Source organism: Mobula hypostoma, chromosome 6, assembly GCF_963921235.1.
Source record: "Mobula hypostoma chromosome 6, sMobHyp1.1, whole genome shotgun sequence".
Lineage (NCBI taxonomy): Eukaryota > Metazoa > Chordata > Chondrichthyes > Myliobatiformes > Myliobatidae > Mobula > Mobula hypostoma.
The window spans coordinates 55709527-55735002 of record NC_086102.1 but is presented as its reverse complement, the minus strand read 5'-3'; the positions used below and the strand labels follow the sequence as shown (position 1 = coordinate 55735002).

Here is a 25476-nt window from a genome sequence, read left to right as displayed (position 1 = left end):
TTTTTAAGAGGCTACAAGATCTGAAGTACTGACCAGAACTCATATAACTCATATATCTAACATGACAAAGTTCTTTGCCCCCTTCAAATGTTCCTTGATTTTTTGCTTATTCTTGGTTAATATTTTAGCTCTTATTCTGATGTTACATAATACATTGCTGGTATCATACACCAAAGTACTTGAAAAAACATTGCAGTGTCATCAATTTCAGTGCTAAAATGTGGCTGCCTAATCATACTAACTAAACTCAACCAAGCCTCAAAAAATTATTGGCCATGCTGTTGTTGAAAGGTTTAGAGTCAGTAACTGTAACTATTTTGATAATTACATCACTTCACAGTGTCCTTCATATTCATTGATAGCATAAATTCAATCAGCATAATTGAAGGGAGCATGCAATTATAATATTTATTGTAATGGTTAGGACTGTGCAGTGAATGCTTGTGAAAGTGATTATGCACTGAGTGCAAGTTTCTTTAATGCACCCTTTCTTCCCAACCCAACTTTTGTTGGTAATAACTGCAAGACTCCAAGGAATAACCAAATTGAAATTCCTAAGAGCATAAAGACTACTTAAGTAGAATAAGATTTCTGTTCCCATATGTTTGAAGACTAATTGTTGATATAAATGCCCTGATTTGAGTAAGTTGTGTGGGCGAGTGTCAAATGGACACCAGACCATTTGCTGTTTGAGGCCTTGGAGATTTTTAATTCCGCTCTGAGCTTCCCCTGCAGCACAGGGTTGTTAAGTGGTTTCCACTTGTGCAGCAGTGGAAACCGAAGCATTAGTCAATACATTATGCTTGATGAGAGAGCCTGTAAGTTTGCTAACGATATTGCCACCACCTCTTCCTCAATGAAATGTATGCAGAGGAAGTTCTGCTCAAACCCTTGTGCAGGGCTGGTGCTGCACTCCATCATTTGTGACACTGTAAGAAAAACTTGCAGTGACTGACTGCCGACACTCTAAACTTTTTAGTGTGCATATTAGATTTTTCCTATAGCATACTGCAGTGAAATCCTCACTCAAGACCACTGAAACTGGCCTTGCATTTTAAACACCTGAGACCCTTAAATGTATATAAGAAACAGCAACAGGAACAGTACTTTTGGTCCCTTGTGCTATATCTACTTTCAGTAGGGTTATATAGCCTTAAGCAGCGGGACATGGCCTGAATCAGCATGCCAGATATGGTCCCACTAACTGGACCAAGATATCCTTACTTTTTACTGCAATCTGACAAAAAAGCTATCATGTTTGGCCCCACAATTGCTTGTTAAACCTGCATGTTAGTTTTCAATGAATCATGTGCAAGCATACCCAGGTTTCTTTGAATACCAATAACTTCAAAACACTCTCAGCTTTAAAAAATCACACACCTTTATTAACTAAAAATGAATGACCACATATTTTTCTACATTACAGTAAAACTTAGATTATCTGCTTTCCAATTGTTTGGAAAAAACAATAGTTTGACATCTAATTCACTGGGGTCCCTGAGTCTCTTTTAACTGAATGAGGCCCTGCATTCCTTGCACCCTTTGACCTTCCTGAGAGCCAATTTCCTGCACTGCTTTAATATATAGGTTCACTGGAAAATTTATTGCATGACTGTGTAAAATTTTTTCAAAAAAAGAAAATAGAGCAAGTTATAGTATTGAAATAACATCCAATAATCCAGTAAATCTGCGAGGGTAGCATCACCAAAATCTCAGGAGTGCTGCATTATAGGAGTTTACTGTATATTCCATCTACTTTATCCATACATCATCAGCAGAGTTACACAGGGAAGTTAAGTGTATTATTTCCAACTCATCGATATAGGTCATGAAAAACTGAAGCCCTGTAGGCAAAGCCAGTGCTATGCCAATTATAATCTTCCATCCTGTAAAATTACCTCTTTCTTCCAACTCTGTTTTCTGTCTGCTAAACGATCATCAATTCACACCAATAATAACTTACATTCTAATTTTAATTAATGACCATTTGTATAGCCACTTATTGAAGGCCTTTTGAATGTCCAGATTAACTGGTTTGCCCTTACTGTTTTACAATTTCAATAATTCTCTTTAGATTTGTTCAATGCAATGTCCATTTCATAAGTCCAGTCCTGTTATGATTTTCTAAGTGTATCATTACCCCTTCCTTAACAAAGGATTCCAGCATTTTCCTGACTAGAGGTTTCAGGCTAACAGCTAAGTAGTCAATTGTTTTCTCTCTTCCTTCTGTCCTAATTAGTAGAGTTACATTGCTACCTTCACATCCCTGGGAACGATTACTGAATCTATGGAATTGTGAAAGATGAACACATTGTATTCATCATCTTCATCATTACCTCATTCATATCCCTAGAATGAGGGACTCTGAAAGTTTATCAGCTATTGCTTTCATTAATTTCTCCAATATTGTATTTTTATTAACAATAATTACTTTGTTCCTTATTTATTCAGGACTATTTCCAAGAGGTTTTCTGTCTACTGTGAAGGTGAAAACAAAGTATTGATTAAATTTCTATGCCAATTCCTTATTCTCCAATATAATTTCCCCAACTCAATCCATAAGGGGCACACACTAATTTCACCTAATCTTCTCTTTTTTTAAGAAGGGAGACCAGATTCATAGGTATTATTCCAGATACAGGGTTCTATTTAATTGGAGCAAGGTACCTGTACTTTGGTATTCAAATGCAACTTGCAAAGAAGATCAGCATATTGATTGCCTTCCTAATTGCTTGCTGAACCTTTATATTAACTTGAGGTAATTCATGTACAAGCTGTCTTACCTTCTGCCATCACTGCTGGCCACTCATGATTTAGCAGGTGAAGATCATGTTCCTACTTGCAGTGAAGTTTCTGAATCATAGCTGGAAGTACTAAATTAGGTGATCTCTGTCCTGATCACCACTCTGTCCTTCTCTTCTGCTACTACAAGTTCAGCTTACATTTCTTGGCTGTCTGAAAGGAAAAGGACAAAAGGCAATAATATCAGAAACATAAGTTCATGATGCCAATATATTCAGTATATATCAACAATAATGTTGGTACTAAACGAAACAGACATATCCCCAAATTGGCCTGGAATACTGGGGTGAGAATACAGTCTGTGAAGATCTTCCAGATGGGAAACGGGCATTGGCTGGGCTCAATGGATTTCAAGAAAAATTCATAGTCATTTTCAATAGATAAACACATTCAGTCATTGATTCAAGCAACATACATCAAAGATGCTGGTGAACGCAGCAGGCCAAGCAGCACCTATAGGAAGAGGTGCAGTCGACGTTTCAGGCCGAGACCCTTCATCAGGACTAACTGAAGGAAGAGTGAGTAAGGGATTTGAAAGTTGGAGGGGGAGGGGGAGATGCAAAATGATAGGAGAAGACAGGAGGGGGAGGGATAGAGCCGAGAGCTGGACAGGTGATAGGCAAAAGGGGATACGAGAGGATCATGGGACAGGAGGCCTAGGGAGAAAGACGGGGGGGGGGTGACCCAGAGGATGGGCAAGAGGTATATTCAGAGGGACAGAGGGAGAAAAAGGAGAGTGAGAGAAAGAATGTGTGCATAAAAATGAGTAACAGATGGGGTACGAGGGGGAGGTGGGGCCTTAGTGGAAGTTAGAGAAGTCGATGTTCATGCCATCAGGTTGGAGGCTACCCAGACGGAATATAAGGTGTTGTTCCTCCAACCTGAGTGTGGCTTCATCTTTACAGTAGAGGAGGCCGTGGATAGACATGTCAGAATGGGAATGGGATGTGGAATTAAAGTGTGTGGCCACTGGGAGATCCTGCTTTCTCTGGCGGACAGAGCGTAGATGTTCAGCAAAGCGGTCTCCCAGTCTGTGTCGGGTCTCACCAATATATAAAAGGCCACATCGGGAGCACCGGACGCAGTATATCACCCCAGTCGACTCACAGGTGAAGTGACGCCTCACCTGGAAGGACTGTTTGGGGCCCTGAATGGTGGTAAGGGAGGAAGTATAAGGGCATGTGTAGCACTTGTTCCGCTTACACGGTTAAGTGCCAGGAGGGCGATCAGTGGGGAGGGATGGGGGGGACGAATGGACAAGGGAGTTGTGTAGGGAGCGATCCCTGCGGAATGCAGAGAGAGGCGGGGAGGGAAAGATGTGCTTAGTGGTGGGATCCCGTTGGAGGTGGCGGAAGTTACGGAGAATAATATGTTGGACCCGGAGGCTGGTGGGGTGGTAGGTGAGGACCAGGGGAACCCTATTCCTAGTGGGGTGGTGGGAGGATGGAGTGAGAGCAGATGTACGTGAAATGGGGGAGATGCGTTTAAGAGCAGAGTTGATAGTGGAGGAAGGGAAGCCCCTTTCTTTAAAAAAGGAAGACATCTCCCTCATCCTAGAATGAAAAGCCTCATCCTGAGAGCAGATGCGGCAGAGACAGAGGAATTGCGAGAAGGGGATGGCGTTCTTGCAAGAGACAGGGTGAGAAGAGGAATAGTCCAGATAGCTGTGAGAGTCAGTAGGTTTATAGTAGACATCAGTGGATAAGCTGTCTCCAGAGACAGAGACAGAAAGATCTAGAAAGGGGAGGGAGGTGTCGGAAATGGACCAGGTAAACTTGAGGGCAGGGTGAAAGTTGGAGGCAAAGTTAATAAAGTCAACGAGTTCTGCATGTGTGCAGGAAGCAGCGCCAATGCAGTCGTCGATGTAGCGAAGGAAAAGTGGGGGACAGATACCAGAATAGGCACGGAACATAGATTGTTCCACAAACCCAACAAAAAGGCAGGCATAGCTAGGACCCATACAGGTGCCCATAGCTACACCTTTAGTTTGGAGGAAATGGGAGGAGCCAAAGGAGAAATTATTAAGAGTAAGGATTAATTCCGCTAGACGGAGCAGAGTGGTGGTAGAGGGGAACTGATTAGGTCTGGAATCCAAAAAGAAGCGTAGAGCTTTGAGACCTTCCTGATGGGGGATGGAAGTATATAAGGACTGGACATCCATTGATTCACATTGATATACAGCAAGTTTACTGTACACATTTCAATGTGGCATTAAATGTTTTTAACTTATTACGTTAATTATAAGCTACCGTATTTATACATTTAATTGCAAAGAACTGGCATTTCATTTTATGCATTAGTACCAGCAATTAGTAATCTGTAGTCATGGGCCATACTGCCCTCTAGAGCACATTAGAAATAATTTACATTTTTCTAATTGAGTCATCATCAATTTTTAACAAACACACAAAAAATACAGGAAGATTTTGTTTTTACATACAAGGACATCCTATTATTGTTTAAAACCAAAGTTAATTTCCTTAGCTGTATCTTGTTTATTTTTGTCATTGTTTGATTCTGCATTAATTATTTCCAAAGTAAGATGATCTGTTTCTGTTTGTTCAGTCCTTGATCCAGCAGATTCAGAATGTATTGTGTACATTATACACAGAAAGGTAACTTCAGGTGAGTTCGAGATAAGCTCATGATAATTCTCCTTTTATAGTCAGGGTACATGGCACGCCAGCACTTCTTAATGGCCTTCAGTTTAAGAGACATGCACATAAAAAAAGTGAAAAATGAATATGTTGTGGAGGAGTTCGGCAAATCTCCCCTGATGAGATGAAGAATGGAATTACTTCTCTACTTGTAGCTAAGAGACCTTTTCCTGAAAACAGTGGGAAGAATGTCTGGAAGGAGAAGCCACAGTAGCAACTGCAGATGAACAAACCCATAAAATAGTGCAACAGATGAGACATAACTATTTTTTTCTTATAGAAACCTCAACTTCAATCAGCAGATATGTAAAACAAGTTGGCAGCCCAGTATGACCTGGGTTTATACTTACACACACCAAGGATTTCTTCTAATGAGGGAAGTACTAGTGCAAGATACTATATTGAAAAATGTACAATGCAATATATTCTCCTTTATAGACTTCAAGATCATTATTTCTAGAAGAGTTTATGGTAGCTTCATTTTCTTGTTCATTTCAAATTTTCAATCAGTAACCTAACTTATTCCTAGTCCAAAAAAGAGAGATGATGCACCTTATAGAAACATAGAAAATAAGTGCAGGAGTAGGCCATTCGGCCCTTCGAGACTGCACCGCCATTTATTATGATCATGGCTGATCATCCAACTCAGAACCCCGCCCCAGCCTTCCCTCCATACCCCCTGACCCCTGTAGCCACAAGGGCCATATCTAACTCCCTCTTAAACATAGCCAATGAACTGGCCTCAACAGTTTCCTGTGGCAGAGAATTCCACAGATTCACCACTCTCTGTGTGAAGAAGTTTTTCCTAATCTCGGTCCTAAAAGGCTTCCCCTCTATCCTCAAACTGTGACCCCTCGTTCTGGACTTCCCCAACATCGGGAACAATCTTCCTGCATCTAGCCTGTCCAATCCCTTTAGGATCTTATACGTTTCAATCAGATCCCCCCTCAATCTTCTAAATTCCAACGAGTACAAGCCCAGTTCATCCAGTCTTTCTTCATATGAAAGTCCTGCCATCCCAGGAATCAATCTGGTGAACCTTCTTTGTACTCCCTCTATGGCAAAGATGTCTTTCCTCAGGTTAGGGGACCAAAACTGCACACAATACTCCAGGTGTGGTCTCACCAAGGCCTTGTACAACTGCAGTAGTACCTCCCTGCTCCTGTACTCGAATCCTCTCGCTATAAATACCAGCATACCATTCGCCTTTTTCACTAAAACTAAAAAGCTAAAACTAGGTTTAGTTCTCTGTATTAAGAGTTCAACTGGCCCAATGTCACGTCTGATTTTCTATTCCTCTTTAACCTGAGTGGCACAATTAACAATAAACAATAGACAATAGGTGCAGGAGTAGGCCATTCGGCCCTTTGAGCCAGCACAACCATTCACTGTGATCATGGCTGATCATCCACAATCAGTACCCCGTTCCTGCCTTCTCCCCATATCCCTTGACTCCGCTATCATTAAGAGCTCTAACTAACTCTTTCTTGAAAGCATCCAGAGAATTGGCCTCGAATGCCTTCTGAGGCAGAGCATTCCACAGATCCACAACTCCCTGGGTGAAAAGGTTTTTCCTCAACTCCATTCTAAATGGCCGACCCCTTATTCTCAAATTGTGGCCGCTGGTTCTGGACTTCCCCAACATCGGAAACATGTTTCCTGCCTCTAGCGAGTCCAATCCTTTAATAATCTTATATGTTTCAATCAGATCCCCTCTCATCCTTCTAAATTCCAGTGTATACAACCCCAGTCACTCCAATCTTTCAACATATGACAGTCCCGCCATCCCGGGAATTAACCTCGTGAACCTCCGCTGCACTCCCTCAATAGCAAGAATGTCCTTCCTCAAATTTGGATACCAAAACTGTATACAATACCCCAGGTGTGGTCTCACCAGGGCCCTGTACAACTGCAGAAGGACCTCTTTGCTCCTATACTCAACTCCCCTTGTTATGAAGGCCAGCATGCCATTAACTTTCTTCACTGCCTATAGTTTCTTCCACCAAGTTAATTTGTTATTTTTTTGTTCTACTAAAATTAGTTAAATATTTGCATATACAATTATTTTTGGCCGATTGAAATGCCATTGTCTTTGTTCTCTGTTGTGCCAGTGCTGAGTTAGCATTTAAACCACATTCGAACTTCTGCTCTTTGTTGTAATGCATGATTGATAAACAGTTCTTCAATGAAGAGAGCAGGATTGCCTTAGATAGTTACTAACCTGACACAAATAATTTGAATGACATGATATTATCTCAAGGGGAAAACATAAAGGAGAGGTAGGAGAAGTGGCTAGGGACATTCTCAAGCAATGCAAAGAAACTGATGGTATTTCCATTAAGACCCTAGGAATTCTTTTTATGAAAGGATGGGAGTTAGCGATATATCAGTATTGTGAAGACATGTAGAGCTTTTCTGAAAATGTGATCAAGAACAACTGAAGTTCAAATGGTGCCAGAGCAGTGGGAGTGTCACAAGGGGGGCGTTGGAGGTGGACCCAAATGCAAGACACAGAAGTACTAGGAACAGGGCTAGACTAGAGTTAGAGATGTGACTGGATGCAGACAAGGAGCTGGGACAGGAACACAGACTTGGGCTAGGACTTTGGCTAGGCAAGCGGAACCAGGACAAGGAACTAGGAACTAGGAGCCTGGGCTAGGACTCCGAACCAGAAACTGGACAAGAACCCAGACTGGGGCTCGGATTCCAGAACTAGGCGAGGGCATGACGTGGCTACAGGACGAGAAGTGGCAACAGGACTGGACATGAGACTCCTGGTCAGGACGAGGGAACCCCAGCACTGGGCTGGGCAAGGTACTCCTGGGCTGGGTGAGGCACATGGATAGTATGAGAACACGAAGCCTTGACTTGGTCGAGGGAGAACAGGAACGCATAGCCTTGGTCAAGGGAAAACGGGAACGTGGAACACAGAGCCGGGACCCCTCCTTGGGAACAGGACTTGGGGTTGGGGCCCTACACAGAGTCAGGACCCCTCCTAGGGAGCAGGACATAGGGCCGGAACTCATACACAGAACACTGAGAGACAGATCTCCACTCAAGGTAGCGGCAAATGGCCGGACCTATCTAGCGAAGACATGGACACAGAGAGAGTTCCCAACTCAAGGTAGCGGCAAACACCCGGACCTATCTAGCAGAGGCGTGGACACAAAGACAGTTCCTTATCTAGACACAGCAAGGCCCTGATCTGGCCCTGGTGGTTGAACCTGATGGCGTTACAGGCAAGGACACAGGCGAAGGTAGCAGGTGAGGCTTCAGGCGAGGGCTAAAGAAGGAAGGTAAGGGAACAGTCCAGCAACTGAAGCTGAACCCAGGAGATGTTTATGTAGCCAGCCCAAAATGGGAATCATGTGCCTCAATTAAGGCACACAACAGGATAAGAGAAAACTGGAAAACCTGGAATAAGGAATGATGGACCGGACTGTGAACTGGAATGCGGACTTCATGGACGGGACCATGACAGGGAGATATTGAAGGAAGACATTGTGAAGAATATTGCCAAGAAGTTATGCTCAGAAGTTTGCAGGAATAGGACTTCAAGGTTTGGGGAAGAAATGTATTGCCTGAAACAAAGATGCTTGGTGGGAGAGAAGTCGGGAAGTCAAATGACAGCACAAAAAAATGTGCCATCTAGAGCAAAGAAGCTTGGTGGGAGAAAGGTTGGAAGTCATCTGACAGTACCAAAGCCAGGCTTCCCATGAGAGCAGAGAGTTGATCAACCCTAACCCTAGGTAAAAGTCAAAACCTGGGAAGAAGATCTGACTGATCAAAAGGTTAAAGGAACTGTCTTAGATATCTGTATACCATGATTGTATGAATACAAAAAAAATCATTTACTTGCAAAAAAAGACTACTAATTTTAATGCCATCTTTGTTCTCATAACATGCTTCTCATAATCCACAGTTTATTGGAATAATTTGTAGGTCCAAGAACATTCACCTAAGTACTATTAAAGACAAAAGAATAGTACTACTATGGATATAATGAAAAATTATCTTCTTGATTTATAAGTTCTATTGGCCGGGTATGTGCAGAAGTCTTGATCTCCAAATATGCAATTTTATATTCCACGGTTGCCATGGTTGCCTGATGTTTCTTCCTTGGCATCCTCTTCCAATGTAAACAGGAGAATAGCCATGTCGAAATCCATTAATCCATTAGCTGGCCTTCCCTTTTACTTAAATGAAAATAAAACTGTCTCAAGGAAAACATTTAAATTAAGTTAGAATGCTTGGCGAAAATTGTGTGAAATTGAGCAAATCATGAAGTAGGGCCTTTCTGATCATCATCCATGTTAATATGTCTGAGTTGCTTCCCCATATCTAATGATGTCAATGGCCACATAGCACTGGTTTCTGCACACACCAGCATAACTTGGAGCTCAACACTCCACATAGCAGCAAAGTCTCGAAAGAACTTAGAGCTCATTAGACTATGATCTTACAGTTTTTTTTGCGATTTAAATGGGGACTCTGCTAACATCAGGATTTCCCATAGAACTGATTGCTGTTTGCTGAACTTCTTTCAAAAGGCCAAAGAACATTCTATCGCTAATAAGAATAGCTTTTGCCAGAATTTAGTAGGGGAATTATTAACTTGATGGGGGCCTCAGTGATGACATGGCCTCAGAAAAGGTATAGCAGGCCATTCGAACAGGGTAATGGTCCTCAAAGCAGGAGCCAAGAATGTAGTCCCAGTGGTATCAAAGACACCAATATTATATGAAGAGTAATGTATTCATCTACAGGCTGTCACCACATAGATCAGTGAAATTCCATGATCTTCAGCCACATTCTCATGTGTTGACTACTCACTCCGTGGAAGACAAAGTGACAGTGACTCATGTTTCCTGGTCATTTGATGGTCACTGGTCATCAATAAATTTGCTGATGATACACCCATTGTTGGCAGAATCTCAAATGGTGATGAAAGGTTGAAGAGGTGTGAGATATACCAGCTAGTTGAGTGGTGTTGCAGCAGCAACCTTGCACACAATGTCAGTAAGACCAAGAAGTGTGGGTAAGACAAGGGAACACACACCAATCCTTATAGAGGGAGCAGAGATTCAGGGATTCATCTTCGAACCTGGATGAGTGCTCTGCAGTTGTTACTGACATCATTAAAAACTGTGCGGATGAGTCTGTGGCTACAAAGACTTATTGTACATTCCCAAACCAAAAGTCGTGGATGAACCAGGAGGAACATCGTCTGCTGAAGGCTAGATCTGTGGCATTCAAGGCCTGTACCGAGAAACCAGGCATGATTTGCGGAGGGCTATTTCAATGGTGAAGAGACAATTTCGAATAAGGTTGGAGACAACATTGGATGTACGACAACTCTGGCAGGGTTTGCAAGATATTACATCCTACAAAGCGAAACCCAATAGCATGAATGGCAGCGATGCTTCACTACCAGATGAACTCAACACCTTCTCTGCCCGCTTTGAAAGGGAAAAAAGGGAAAACAGCTGTGAAGATCCCTGCTGCACCTGATGACCCTATGATCTCTGTCACAGAGGCCGATGTTAGGCTGTCTTTAAAGAGAGTGAACCCTCGCAAGGCGGAAGGTCCCAATGGAGTACCTGGTAATGTTCTGAAAACCTGTGCCAACCAACTAGCGGGAGTATTCAAGGACATTTTCAACCTCTCACTGCTATGGGCGGAAGTTCCCACTTGCTTCAAAAAGGCAACAATTATACCAGCGCCTAAGAAGAATAATGTGAGCTGCCTTAATGACTATCACCCAGTAGCACTCACATCTAAATGATGAAATGCTTTGAGGTTGGTCATGACTAGACTGAACTCCTGCCTCAGCAAGGACCTGGACCCATTGCAATTTGCCTTTGCCACAATAGGTCAACAGCAGACACAATCTCAATGGCTCTTCACACAGCTTTAGACCACCTGGACAACACAAACACCTATGTCAGGATGTTGTTTATCGACTATAGCTCAGCATTTAATACCAACATTCCCACAATCCTGATTGTCAAGTTGGATTTCTTTTCCTTCTTTGAACATGTGCAGCTTCCCCACTTAAAAGGGATTGAATGTGTCTACCCGAAGGTTTTTTAACTGGATTCCACTCAATGACCAAACAACTTTTCCTTTTTCCTCCTTTTATTTTTCGCAAGAGCGGCAGTTTGATAATTCCATTAGTTCCTTCAACCATTAGCCATTAGCCATTAGCCATTAGTCATTAGACTTTAGTCATTAGTCATTAGACATTAGTAACTAGGTGAAAAAACTGGCTGCCTCTCTGGATTTTGTAGACAGATTTGACCTGCACAGTCTCCGCTCCCTAATAGATGGTTATGTTTTCAAACCAGGCGACCCTTCTGAAAGGTTCCCGAGCTTCTTCTTAAACCTCGCGCCATTTCCCAGAAGCGCCTGTGCATGATGATCCCCGTGACGTGAAGCTAGTGCTAACTCAAAACGCAGTGACAGCAGTGCTCTTTTCCGTGAAACAGTCTCTCAAGTTATTTAAAGTTCAGCATCTTACTGCAGATTCCAACGCCGCTCCTGGACTGCCGCTGTGATGCTGCCTGGTCCCCCCGATGTTCCGGGCAGAAGCAGTGCTCACGCAGCGGGTTCCATCCAGTCTATCAGCAGATTCTTGCTATTACTTTTAAATTTTATTTTCTTTTGCCTCTATGTCCCAATACTTTCTAGAAACTCTAGTTTGACTTGACACTGATTGAGGAGTTGCAGAACCTGGGCCTCTGTACCTCCCTCTGCAATTGTATCCTCAACTTCCTAACCAGAAGACCACAATCTGTGCGGATTGGTGATAACATCTCCTCCTCGCTGACGATCAACACTGGTGCACCTTGGGTATATGCTAAGTACACTGCTCTACTCTCTATATACCCATGACTGTGTGGCTAAGCATAGCTCAAATACCATCTATAAATTTGGTGATGATACAACCATTGTTAATAGAATCTCAGATGGTGATGAGAGGGCATACAGGAGCGAGATATGCCAACTAGTGGAGTGGTGTCGCAGTAACAACCTGGCATTCAACGTCAGTAAGATGAAAGAGCTGATTGTGAACTTCTGGAAGGGTAAGATGAAGGAACACATACCAATCTTCATAGAGAGATCAGGAGTGGAGAGAGTGAGCAGTTTCAAGTTCCTGGGTGTCAAGATCTCTGAGGATCTAACCTGGTCCCAACATATCGATGTAGTTATAAAGAAGGCAAGACAGCGACTGTACTTCATTAGGAGTTTGAAGAGATTTTGTACGTCAACAAGTACATTCAAAAACTTCTATAGATGTTGCGTGGAGAGCATTCTGACAGGCTGCATCACTTTCTGATATGGGGGAGGGGTGGGCTACTGCACAGGACCAAAAGAAGCTGCGGAGGGTGGTAAATTTAGTCAGCTCCAATTTATGTTTTTACACTAATTATTCAATTTAACTATTTGATATATGTATATCATCATCATCATCAGGTGCCATGCCCAGTTTGACCTTTGACTGCCATGGCCCGCACACTCCTGTTTCGGGTCAAGTGAATCAACTCATTGGTATTCATTTCCAGTTCTCTGGCTGCTGTTTCCATCATCATTTGTCTTTGCCTTCCTCTGCTTTCTTCCCTAAATATGTATATATTTCCTGTAATTCCCAGTTTTCCCCTATATTATCAGGTACTGCATTGTACTGCTGCCAGAAAGTTAACAAGTTTCACGACATATGTCGGTGGTATTAAATCTGATTCTGATTCTGATTCCACATGGCAGCAGATCTATGTCATATTTCTCAATTTGTGTTCTTTGCAGCAATGTCAAAATTACCGAGGTGTTCTACTCCTGAAGGAACAATTTTTATGTTTGGTTTTAGTGAAGAGAGATTGGCATCTAAGGCACTAGGTGTTCCTAACATTTCTAGTTTTCCATTGGGGAAATATTGTGGATCTTTTCATCAACAGGAAGTGTTTCCACTCCATTAACGTACAGTGGTTATGAATCATAAGGGAGTTTAATAACAGTGAATACGATGTTTCCCTGCACCATCCCAAGTTAGGAATCAGCTTCATGTGAGAGATTATACTCAGACATAGCTGGAATAAATAACAGCCATGGCAACGGTAAAATTACTTAATAATGTGTTCACTGCAATAAAATCATACTTTGCTTGCTTTTTAAGAGAAAAGTTTGATGCTGTCCATTGGCAACCAAGGTTTCCTTCATTTGAAAAGTGTGATATTAGTTCTCTTTCCCGCAAGCCGTCACAGGGCATACAATTGTGCCAGTGACTTCTATGCCACGGTGATACTGAAGAATGTTATGTATCCAAAATTGCGAGCATTTAAATATATTTTAATGACTGGTTATGTGAAATCAAATGATGAATGAACAGAAAGTTAAGTCTTTTGTCTATAAAGTTGCATATCTTGGCATGGTTCTCATTTGAAAATCTATATTCACAATCTATAATCCCTGTGCGGTTGCAATATTAGTGCTAGAAGGTTACTGCCATTTCCTTTGAACTCTACAAATGTCCTTTATCGAGCAGCCACAGAAGCTCCCGCCCTAGAAAATCTGGCTTCAGCCAGTTTTAGGTTCATGTAGGCCACTTGTAAACATTTAATTTGACTGATGTTGTGGTGGCCATTGGCATTCCAGCAGTGGCCAAGCGTAGTCTCTAATGTGAAGTTGATTCCTACCTTGGGATTTGTTTTGCTTGATTTTGGAGTGAGTTTGTGAGGGGTAGCAACAGTATTATTATTTGTACACTAAGCAACTACTCGGGGGCAGTGGTGGAAAAATCAGCCGGCCCTCAGTCCACATTCTTGTCACTTCAATATTCATACCCAGAACTGATCTGGAAGATCGAGTCAGGATCACAGCTCTCTGTTTCCCCCTCCTGAACCTCTTGAAGTGAAGTCCATGTGCTCCAAACTGGTCTCATCAGATACCACAGATCTCACAGAAATCAACAGGAAGTACGAGGCACTGGTTAAGGCAAAATGTCTGTATGAACGAGTGGTATGTTTGTTGTGTACAGTTCACTTTATCATATTTTGTGAGGTATTGAAACTCTCTGGGGCATTGATTCACTTCACTTCCTGAGACTACATGACCCATTCCCTGGCAGGCTTTTCTTCCAGTATTCCTTCTGGATCGTTTGGTTCTCCTCCATACCACCCCTCACCAGCTCTCCTCACTCCCCCACTCCACCTGATGAACAGAATCTCCCTCTTTCATTTGCTAGAACATTCAATCTCTCAGTGAAAGTGGAAACTGTGTCCCTCCATTTTGCAGCCTCTGACCCCTTCAGGGCATCTCCCGTGTGTCTACTGTCTTTCTGCCATGGAAGAGTGTCTGCGAGAGCTCCTGTGTTTCTCTGATGGTTGTGGAACAAGGCACCAGTAGCTGTGCTGAATTGATCATCATCCTTTCAATAACAATACAGGTCATATTTTCACAAACCTTCTGGGTACTTCAATATTACTTAGTGTCCTTCATTTGTGTTTTGTTTGAAGCAAACTCAAGAATATAATTACATAAGTGAAATCAGTTGTAGATCTGTAAATTATCAACATCGTCGTTATGTGTTGTATCGTATGAGGTAGGCCATCGTGGTCTTTCCATGACCATGATTGCTCTTGGCAAATTTTTCTACAGAAGGGTCAGTGACTTCTGCGCAGTGTCATTACTTGGTGCATGGCCCCAGCCATTATCAATACTCTTCAGAGTTTCCCTGCCTGGCATCAGTGGTCACATAACCAGGATTTGTGATATGCACCAGCAAGCTCATACAACCATCCAGCACCTGCTCCTATGGCTTTACGTGACCCTGATCAGGGTGCTAAGCAGGTGCTACACCTTGCCTAAGTGTAATCTGTGGGTAAGCGGAGGAAAGGAGAAAAGAGACATATCTCCATCCGCCCCACAACTTACTAAAACTGTTAGCAGCCAGCCACCTAATACTGGATGTAAAATAGAAGCACAAGTCATAGCACAATGACGGAGGCAGGCGTTTTGCTGGCTCACAGATCCAGTGACCAGATTTGATGCTGACTTCCAGTGTAATTAGTTGGAAGTTTACACATTCTCCTTTTCACTTTATGTGTTCTCTCCAGGTGCTCCCATTTCTTCCAAAGGTACGACTGTGTGAATTCAGTTGGTGAATGATTCTGACTCTGAGAAGAATTTGAAGAGTCACAACAGATACATTAAAAGCTGCAACAAGATATCACACAAAGCAAATTAAAAAGTCATGCTGATATATACATCATCTGCATCTCAGAGTTGGATGCTAATTTTGGACGAGGATTATATTTAATGGGGAAATGGTAGATAAAGGAAAGAATTTCATTAAAAACTAATTTGAATTTGTATGGTAATACAAAATGACCATCTTTGAGCAAAAGCACAACTGTCCAAAATGCATTTGATTGTTAAATGCACTTTAAAAAAATGTGGGATGATGTGGGAAATGTGGGAATCTGCGTTCACCAGCAACTTTGATGTATGTTGCTTGAATTTCCAGCATCTGCAGAATTCCTGTTGTTTGCGTTAAATTTATATGCATTGTTGGATATTTCTAAATTGTAAGTTTCATTGATTGCACGTAGGTTACTCGGTATTCTCTCTCTCTCAATAAGCCAGCTAATTCACTTATATAAGTCTACATATTATATATTGTCTACAAGAAGGGTCAGAGTCGTCTCTATTTCCTGAGGAGACTGAGGTCCTTTAACATCTGCCGGACGATGCTGAGGATGTTCTATGAGTCTGTGGTGGCCAGTGCTATCATGTTTGCTGTTGTGTGCTGGGGCAGCAGGCTGAGGGTAGCAGACACCAACAGAATCAACAAACTCATTCGTAAGGCCAGTGATGTTGTGGGGATGGAACTGGACTCTCTGACGGTGGTGTCTGAAAAGAGGATGCTGTCTAAGTTGCATGCCATCTTGGTCAATGTCTCCCATCCACTACATAATGTACTGGTTGGGCACAGGAGTACATTGAGCCAGAGACTCATTCCTCCGAGATGCAGCACAGAGAGTCATAGGAAGTCATTCTTGTCTGTGGCCATCAAACTTTACAACTCCTCCCTTGGAGGGTCAGACACCCTGAGCCGATAGGCTGGTCCTGGACTTATTTCATAATTTACTGGTATAATTTACATATTACTAGTTAAAATTATTTATTACTATTTTTCTATTACTATTCTATTACTATTTATTATTTCCATGACTATTACTATTTACTATTTACTAATAGTAGTATTACTATTAGTATTTCTATTACTATTTATTATTTATGGTGCAACTGTAATGAAAACCAATTTCCCCCGGGATCAATAAAGTATGACTATGACTATGACTAAAGGACTTCTAATTCCCTTAATTTTTCATGTAAGTGTGGTGATAGGCATTGAATAATGCTGAACTATATCAGAACCCTTGGAAATAGACATAACATTGTCATTATGATAATTGCTCAAATTATTCCATCCCCAGCTTTGACTTAGGTTGGCAATGAGAAGAAAATTTAAAATACACTTAGGCACATCCATGGTTAAGAACGATTTAGAGGGATATGGGTCAAGTCCTGGCAAATGAGACTAGCTTTGATGGCAACCTGGTCGACAGGGATGAGTTGTGCCAAAAGAGCCTGTTTCCATGTTACATTGTTCTATGACTCTATGGCTCCTCAAATGCCAATACTTGTCTCTTGAGCCAGATATAATGATTTTCAATTGAGAATCTGGATCTGGACCAGTCTGGTGATATTTGGAATGCAGTAGCATGAGTCTTGAAATGTCACAATTCTGTTACATGCTGAGTAAGTATGTTTTTCAGAGAGACCAGACTTCCAATGTGTAAAAACAGGGCATTGAGTATAGAAGTAGGGAAGTTATAGTATATAACATGTTGGTGAGGCCACACTTGGTGTAATATATAGATCTATTTCTTTTAGCACAATGGCTCCCCTTAGCACTAATAATTGACTGATAACATGCATGCACATTGATTTGTTGCTCTCTTAGCAAAGTGAATATACACATCTAAGACTGCATGCCTTTATTTACTTGAGTATGAACCAGAATGTCAGCAAATATCACCAACCGCACCAACAGTTACAAGTCAACAGAATTCGGAGGAAGGGAGAGAGACAGCGAGAGGAAAGGGAGAAATGAACCAGCATGGAGAATGCAATCACGGATGTTAGAAAAGGGCACATGAATAATAGTGCATAGTACACAGTGAGAACACACAACCATCAAAACTAAAGTAAAAATAATGTGACAATAGCCTTGGTCAGGAAAGTTGATGAATATGATAGTGCTAATAAGGTCTGGGAATTATATATTGAGAAGGTTGAACTGTATTGTAATGCTAACAATATGGATGAGGTAAAGCTTAATGGGCCCAAGAACATACAGTCTTTTACACAACTTAGTATCTCCTGAAAAGTCAGCAAGCAAGACATTCGACAAAATTGCTGCAATTTTGCAAAATCACTTGAGCCCAAAACTGCTAATAATAGCTGAGAAATTTAGATTTCACAAAAGGAACTAGTTAAAGGTTGAAAGCACTTCTGAATACATTGCAGAACTGTGCAAACTTTTCCAGTACTGTCACTTTAGAGATGGTCTTTCTGATGCATTAAGGGACAGACTTGTATGGGGCATACATCGTTGAACCATTCAAAAGAGGCTACTGTCATAAAGCGACCTAACCTTAGAGCAGGCATTGACCATCGCAATATCATCAGAGGCTGCAGCAAAGGATGCGGCAGAACAACAGAAAAAGAGTTTAGAACGTGAAACACACAAATTGTCCCTGAATTGTGCAAAAAGCTAAAAATGCTATCAGTGTGGCAAATCTTCCCATGGTGCAAATGACTGTTGGTTCAAAGAAGAAGTTTGCAGAAAATATCACAGACAAGGTCACACAGAGAGAGTGTGCAAGTCCGACAAAAAGCACAACCAAGGAGAAAAACCACACAGTGAAAAGTTTCAAAAGCAAAACTAAACAAATGCATAAAGTGACAGAATGTGAAACTGAATCAGATAACACAGATTCTGACAAAAGTAAACTGTCATGCCTAGAACTGTATAGCGTTACTGAAGCAGACTGCAAAATCATATGCACCTTAACAGATGTGTCCGGTGTAAAACTGAAACTGGAGCTGAATACAGGGTCAGCTTCGTCTATAATTCCAGAGGCTGACTACAACAGACTGTTTTCTAAGCTACCATTAGAAAAGACCTTGGTGATGCTAAACATCTATATAGGTGAAAAAGTGTCTCTGAAAGGTAAACTGAAAGTCAATGTGATATATGGAGGCCAAATACAGCAGTTAGAGCTTCATGTATTAAAAAGTGGAGGGCCCACACTTTTCGGATGTGAATGGTTGAGAAAAATCCAACTAGACTGGCACTCAATCAAAGCTCTCAGTGTGGCACCAACAGGCAACGGCAGTCCAAATGGTAGCACTAACCAGAGACTGGCACAGCTGCTTAATGCTAATGAGTAGGTGTTTGAGAAGGGTATCAGTAAACTCAAAGGCACGAAGGCCAGAATTTAACTGAATGAAACAGCAACATCAAGATTCCATGAAGTACATCCAGTGCCTTACGCACTACATCCTAAAATGGATGCTGAACATCAGAGCTTGGAGGCATCTGACATTCTCTCCAAGGTGAAATGGAGAAATTGGACTATGCACGTTTTCCTGGTGATCAAGAACAGGAAGGGCAGAGCTGTTCACATATGCGGGGATTTCAAAGCGAGCATCAACCCTGTGCTGCGTACTGTGCAGTATCCCCTGCCATGAATAAAAGACATTTTTGCACCTTTGTCTGACAGGGAGAAGTTTTCAAAGATTGACTTGTCACAAACCTATCTGCAAATGGAGATTGAGGAGTCAAGCAGGAAGTTTCTCACAATCAACACTGACAAGAGACTGTTCCAGTATAATCGTCTCGTCTTCGGCATCAGCTCCAGCAGTTCGGCAAGAGCAATGGACCAAGTGCTCCAAGATATCCCAGGAACACAATGTTACCTTGATGACATCATTTTGACTGGCAAGAATGATGAAGAGCACCTCCAGAAGCACGGTAAAGTGCTTACAGGCTGAATGAGAGAAATGTGAGTTTTTCAAGAATGAAATCTCATACTGTGGACATGTCATTGACCAGCATGGCTTAAGTAAGTCACAAGAGAAGACTGAAGCAGTGCTGCAGGCACCCAAACTGGAAAATGTGTCATGACTTAGGTCATACTTGGGCCTTGAAAATTACTACCACAGGTTTCTCCTAAATCTAGCTACACCCCTTGACACACAGTTACAGACAGGAGCAAAGTGGGAGTGGCCAGAAAGATGTGAAAGACAATTCAAGGAAACAAAGAGACTAATAACATCAGATGAATTGCTCACCCATCATGACCCATTTCTACCCATCAGACTGATGTGCGATGTGATCCCTTATGGCATTGGTGCCATTTTGTCACACACTATGAAAGATGAATCTAAATGCTTCAAGATCACTGACGAGCACTAAACACATGTATGCAGAGATCGACCGAGATACCCTTTGTCTAGTATGGGGAATAAAGAAGTTCCACCGCTCCGTCTACAAACAAATGTTTACTCTGGTGACAGACCGCCAGCTCCTTGTGTCAATCCCAGGAAGGAAACTCCAGTGATGTGTGCTACCCGGTTGCAACGTTGGGCATTTTTCCTAGGAGCCTGCTCTAATGACGTAGAGTTCAAGGGTATCAAACAACACAGCAATCCTGAGGCTTGTCACGTCTTCCACTTTGACAACTGAAGAAGAAAAGTCTTCATTCTGTGACCCAGCAGAGGTGTTCCACACAGCATTGGTGGACCAGTTGCCGGGAGCAAATTCTGAAATACAAAGAGAAACAAGGAATGACCCAACATTGTCAAAAGTCTATGACATTACCATACAAGGATGGCCAGCTCATGGCAACCCTATGCTTCCAGAGTTCTAAGAGAGATGAGAGCAACTGTCTGTATGTCAAGGAAAACTGACGTGTGGATCTCATGTTGTGGTTCCCCCTAAACTGCGCACCGGAGTGTTAGCGTATAGATAGATAGATATAGTTTATTAATCTCGAGGGAAATTTGGTTCGTTACAGCCACACCAACCAAGAATAGAGCGTAAATATAGCGATACAAGAAACCCCAACAATCAAACACTAAAAAGCAAACTATGCCAGATGGAAAATCTGCATGAAGGACACCTGGGTACAGTCAAGATGATGAGTCTCGCCTGGAGCGAAGTGTGGGGCTGGGAATGGATAGAAAGATTGAAGACTTGACCAGATGCTGTTCAAGGATGCCACAAAGTTCAAAATTCACCCCCACAGGCACCATTACACCTGTGGAAGTGGCTGTCTACACCATAGCAAAGATTGCTTATTGACTTTGATGGGCCATTCATGAACTCCATGTTTCTGATTGATGTGGATGCTCATTCTAAGTGGGCTGAAGTCATACCAATGAAGTCAAATGCATCAGAACAGTCTGTTTCTGCTTTGAGGACTATCTTCTCCAGAAATAGCTTAACAAATCAAATTGTGAGTGACAATGGACGACAATAGGTGTCAGAAGAGTTGAGACTATTCATGAAGAAAAACATTTTAAGTCATCTCTTCACCACCCAGCAACGAACGGGTTAGGTGAAAGTTTTATCCAAACCTCCAAGAAGTCCATTAAAACTATAGACAAGGAGGACATTTCTCAAAAACACAAGGTGGACAATTTCCTTTTTGTGTATTGGAACTCTGTTCATGCGATGACAAATCAAACATCTGCAGTGCTGTTCATGAGCAGGAATCTGAGATCTTGCATGGACCTCCTGAAACCTGATCTATGAAGGGAAGTTTAGAATAAATACTTCAGCCAGTTGCCAAGTAATTCAGCAAGGAACTTCAAGGTCGGACAGGACTTCCTAGCGAGTGATTACCAAGAAGACAAGGGAACACTCGGTAGGATAGCTACAGGAACTGGACTACTGATGTACACAGTGGATGTTGAAGATCATGCATGGAGACATCATGTGGAGCAAATACTGGATACTCTGCCAAAGAACACACCTGAGTCAAATGCATCTAACAAGACAGTCTCATTACAGTCACCGGACTTATCTCTCAGTGATGATCACGTCACTGACAGCAACGTGACACCTGCAACAGAGAAAGTTGTCTTTGACAAGACACCGGCCAAACCTGATGCCATTCCACAGATCTAAAGGTGTTATCCTGAAAGAAGCAGAGCGCTACCCAAAAGACTGATTCTTTAATATAGTGAAGTTAGTTATGGACTGTTATTGTGAAAGACTGTTTATTTGAATATGGTCTGTTAAAGGGAAATTGAATGTTTTGTGACATATACAGTTTTATGTTACATTAATCTGAAGGAGGAGGAAGTGTTGTGTACGGATCTATTTCTTTTAGCACAATGATTCCCCTTAGCCCTAATTATTGACTGATAACTTACCCATGCGCATTGATTTGTTGCTCTCTCTGCAAAGCAAATATACACATTAACTTCATCTCTGAGTGCATGCCTTTATTTATTTGATATGTAGTTCTACAGATGCAACACTTGGCGTATTGTGTATAATTTTCATCACCCTATTACAGGAAAGATTTTATTAAAACAAAAAGATTGCGGAAAAGAATTATCAGAATGCTGCCAGGACTTGGGGCCCTGAATTACAAGGAGAGGCTGCATACATTAGGACATGTTTTTCTCTGGAACGTAACAGATTGGAGGTTAAACTGATAAAGGTATTTAAGATCATGAGGGGTTTCAAAATGGTAGAAGCCCATCATCTTTCTCCCCCAAGAGAGGGTGCTTAAAAAAAAGAGTGCAAAGGGTTAAGATCAGAGGGAAGAGAATTAAAAGGGATGTCAGGGGGCAGCTTCTTTATGCTAAAGGTGGTGCCTCTTTGGACTGTGCTGCCAGAAATAGTGGGTGAGGCAATATTCACAACATTTAAAAGCCATCAAGGTAATTTCATGGATAGGAAAGGCTTAGAGGACTACTGGTAAACACAGGCAGGATGAACTAGCTCGCTGGGCAACACCGACAGCGTGAACATGTTGGGCCATACAGCTTGTTTCCTTGCTGTATGACTCCAGAACTCTAAAAATCTTGGTCCAAAATATACATTTCTAGTTCTAAGTCCTGAAGCATTTACTTTTCAATGACCGCTTTGTTAATTTTCTTTCCACTCACACCTCCACACATGATTGATGGTGAATATTGTGCCATATGAAAGATGTGCAATAAGAACACAACACTGATATTTGTATAACATCACATTTAAGAGTGAAAAGACAAGGTTATTGGCAAGAAATAAAAGAGGAAAAATGAGATAAAAGAGATCTCCAAAAAAACATTTTCTCGGCAATATAACTTTAGAAGATACCTCTAGAGGGCAAAGGGAAAAGTTTTTAAAATCTAAAATGGGGGAAAGGGAATAACAATAATGCTGAGTGAGATGAACATGGGGTGCAAATTACAATCCATAATCAAGAAGGATTTCATTGTTGGATTGTGATAAACATAAGGATCTGAAGAATAGGGAGATAAGAGAATGGGAATTATAGTTATGCAGGAAATTTAATCTAAAAATAGATATAATTAGTGCAGATCTTAGATAATGGATGAAAGCAATTGACTGGTAGGAGTTACCAGTGATGGAATCAACTTAAATTATGCAAACGCTGTCAAGAAAAAATATAAGCGGATTGTTTTCTTTTTGCTTAACTTTTGAGTTTCATTTCACCTGGGATTTAAGCAGAGTGATTTCTGAGCAGATCATAAACCATGGCTACTCTGAAGTTGTCTAGAGATTATGGAACCATCTAAGGCTAGATCATTTACAAATATTCTTCCAGATAGTATAAACATTCAAGGCTGGATCCAATTGCAAATTCTAGAACTATGCCAGTCCTCCTCCCTCCTCCAAAACTGCCTGTCTATTTTCAAGTGAGATGAGCTGAGAGATTGTGTGGAGAGAAATTCAAAGCAGTGGTTTATGAAGAGATCAGTAAAGAAATAGAAAGCCTCAAAAACTGGGCTATTGCTTTGCTTGGAAACAACATGAAAATTATTCAACTGGTGTTGAGAGACAAAATTGATAAAACTCTGAAGCTATGACTACTCATGAGTGCCAAAAGTATATAGTTATGTATAGTTATGAAAACGGCTGACAGAATAATTATAATTTGTCTGAGAAGTGAATACAGTTATAGATTTCTTGGCAAAGGAACTATAATCTATTATAGAAATTGAGAATGACCAAATTCATTGCCATCTAAGACAGAAGCCTGTGAGAAACAATTGTAAACACAAATCTGATGAAAAAAATAAATAATTGATTGGAACTGAGATTTGATCAAGTGAAAGAACATGTTGAAAGAACATGTTGTCTTCTGGAAAGAGAAGATCTGCAGCTCTTCAAGCACTTTATCCAGTAGATGGCGAGCTATCCCCCAATTCTGCTCAGTTTGCATTCAATTTGTGTAAATTATACCCTAGTTTCAATGTCACTTGGGACTTTCAAGATCAGCCTGAAAGACTTATTGAAAGTTGGTAGAATCAAAGCTTTGGAGAAGAAATTTGAGGCGTGAAGGTACATTCTGCCCACCTTTTAATGTTGAGTTCTGTTCTAATTTAAAAAATGAATCTCAACAACATTAAAATACTGTTTGAAAATAAATTAACCAAGCTTCCCAGCAAAACTCCTGGCACTTTAGTAGCAGCTGTGCAAGCTGTCTGTGAGACCTCACTGGATCAGTTAGGCGCTGTATTCATTAGGACACAAAGCAGTATTTAATATGAATATTTGGTAACTTGCCCTGGCTTTCCACCAGAGTATTCATAACAAAAGTCTAAACTCTGATAAAATGTTTTGCATTTGACAGGGACTTCAGTCTATTAGTATGCAGATGCAGACTGGTTACTTAGTACTATCAGAATGTTAACTACGTTAACAGAAATATATCATTAAAAGGAGACACTAGCTCATGTTTGTCTATCTTGTTTCTTCTTTGAGCTCTCAAGTAGAAAAAGCTAACTCAACTGCTCAGGGGTGTATAGCGTGTCTGAAAAACGAGGTTTGGTTTCTGTAAATTGAACTGTTTAATTTGCCTTAGTTTAAGCGGACCAAATCTTGGCATCTAAGATATCTTCGTACAGTAACCTATTAGATATATTTGTAATAGTGGGTGCGAGACATCTGACACCCTGCAATTGATGCTCCTTTGCCAAGTTTATGCAAGTCAGTTATCAACAACTTTCTGCATACTTTATTAATAACTCATTCCTGCAAAAGGCTTACCCGTATACAAATGTAGATATCCTCATTCAAGAGTGTGATAGGAATCATCTAATTTACTAGAGCATCAAACGCATTAACAAGTCAGGCAGCATCTATGGAAAGGAATAAACAGTTGACGTTTAGGACCAAGACCCTTCATCAGAACTGAAAAGCAAGGAGGAGAAGTCAGTATTAGAAGTTTGGGGGAGGGGAAGGAGTACACACTGGCAAGTGAGAGGTGAAACCAGGAGAGGGGGTAGGTAGGTGGGTAGGAGGAGCATTAAGAGAGGTAATAGGTAGGAAAGGTAATGGGCTGAAGAAGAAGAAGAGAGTGGACCATGGAAGAAAGGAGAGGCACAAGTGGGAGATGATGGGCAAGTGCAGGGAAGAGAAGGGGTAAAAGGAATCTAATTTATTATGCATTGTTATAGACTGTTAATTTAGCTTCAAGACTTTCAAGATTGTTTAATGTCATTTCCAGTACACAAGTGTAAAGAAGAATGAAATCATTGTTATGCCAGATCTGATCCAACACAAAAGAAGCACAATAATAATATAAAAACACAATAAATATTAATGCATAAGATAGTTTGCATACATAGATTGCTTGTAGATCCATAAAGCGACACTGGGCACAGGAGTGTCTGCACATAAGGTGTTTGACAGGAAATGATAAAG

The 25476-nt window shown here is 41.3% G+C and overlaps 1 long non-coding RNA gene across 1 annotated transcript in view; it reads right to left on the bottom strand.

The window, feature by feature from the left end:
* Nucleotides 1–24909, bottom strand: part of LOC134347549 (uncharacterized) — a 46705-nt gene extending 21796 nt beyond the window's left edge. The window contains exons 1-2 of the long non-coding RNA XR_010018184.1: nt 24820–24909; nt 2784–2955 (exon numbers count right to left, since the gene is read on the bottom strand). This is a non-coding gene — a long non-coding RNA (uncharacterized LOC134347549). The remainder of the gene's footprint in view (nt 1–2783; nt 2956–24819) is intronic.
* Nucleotides 24910–25476: the final 567 nt, after the last annotated feature.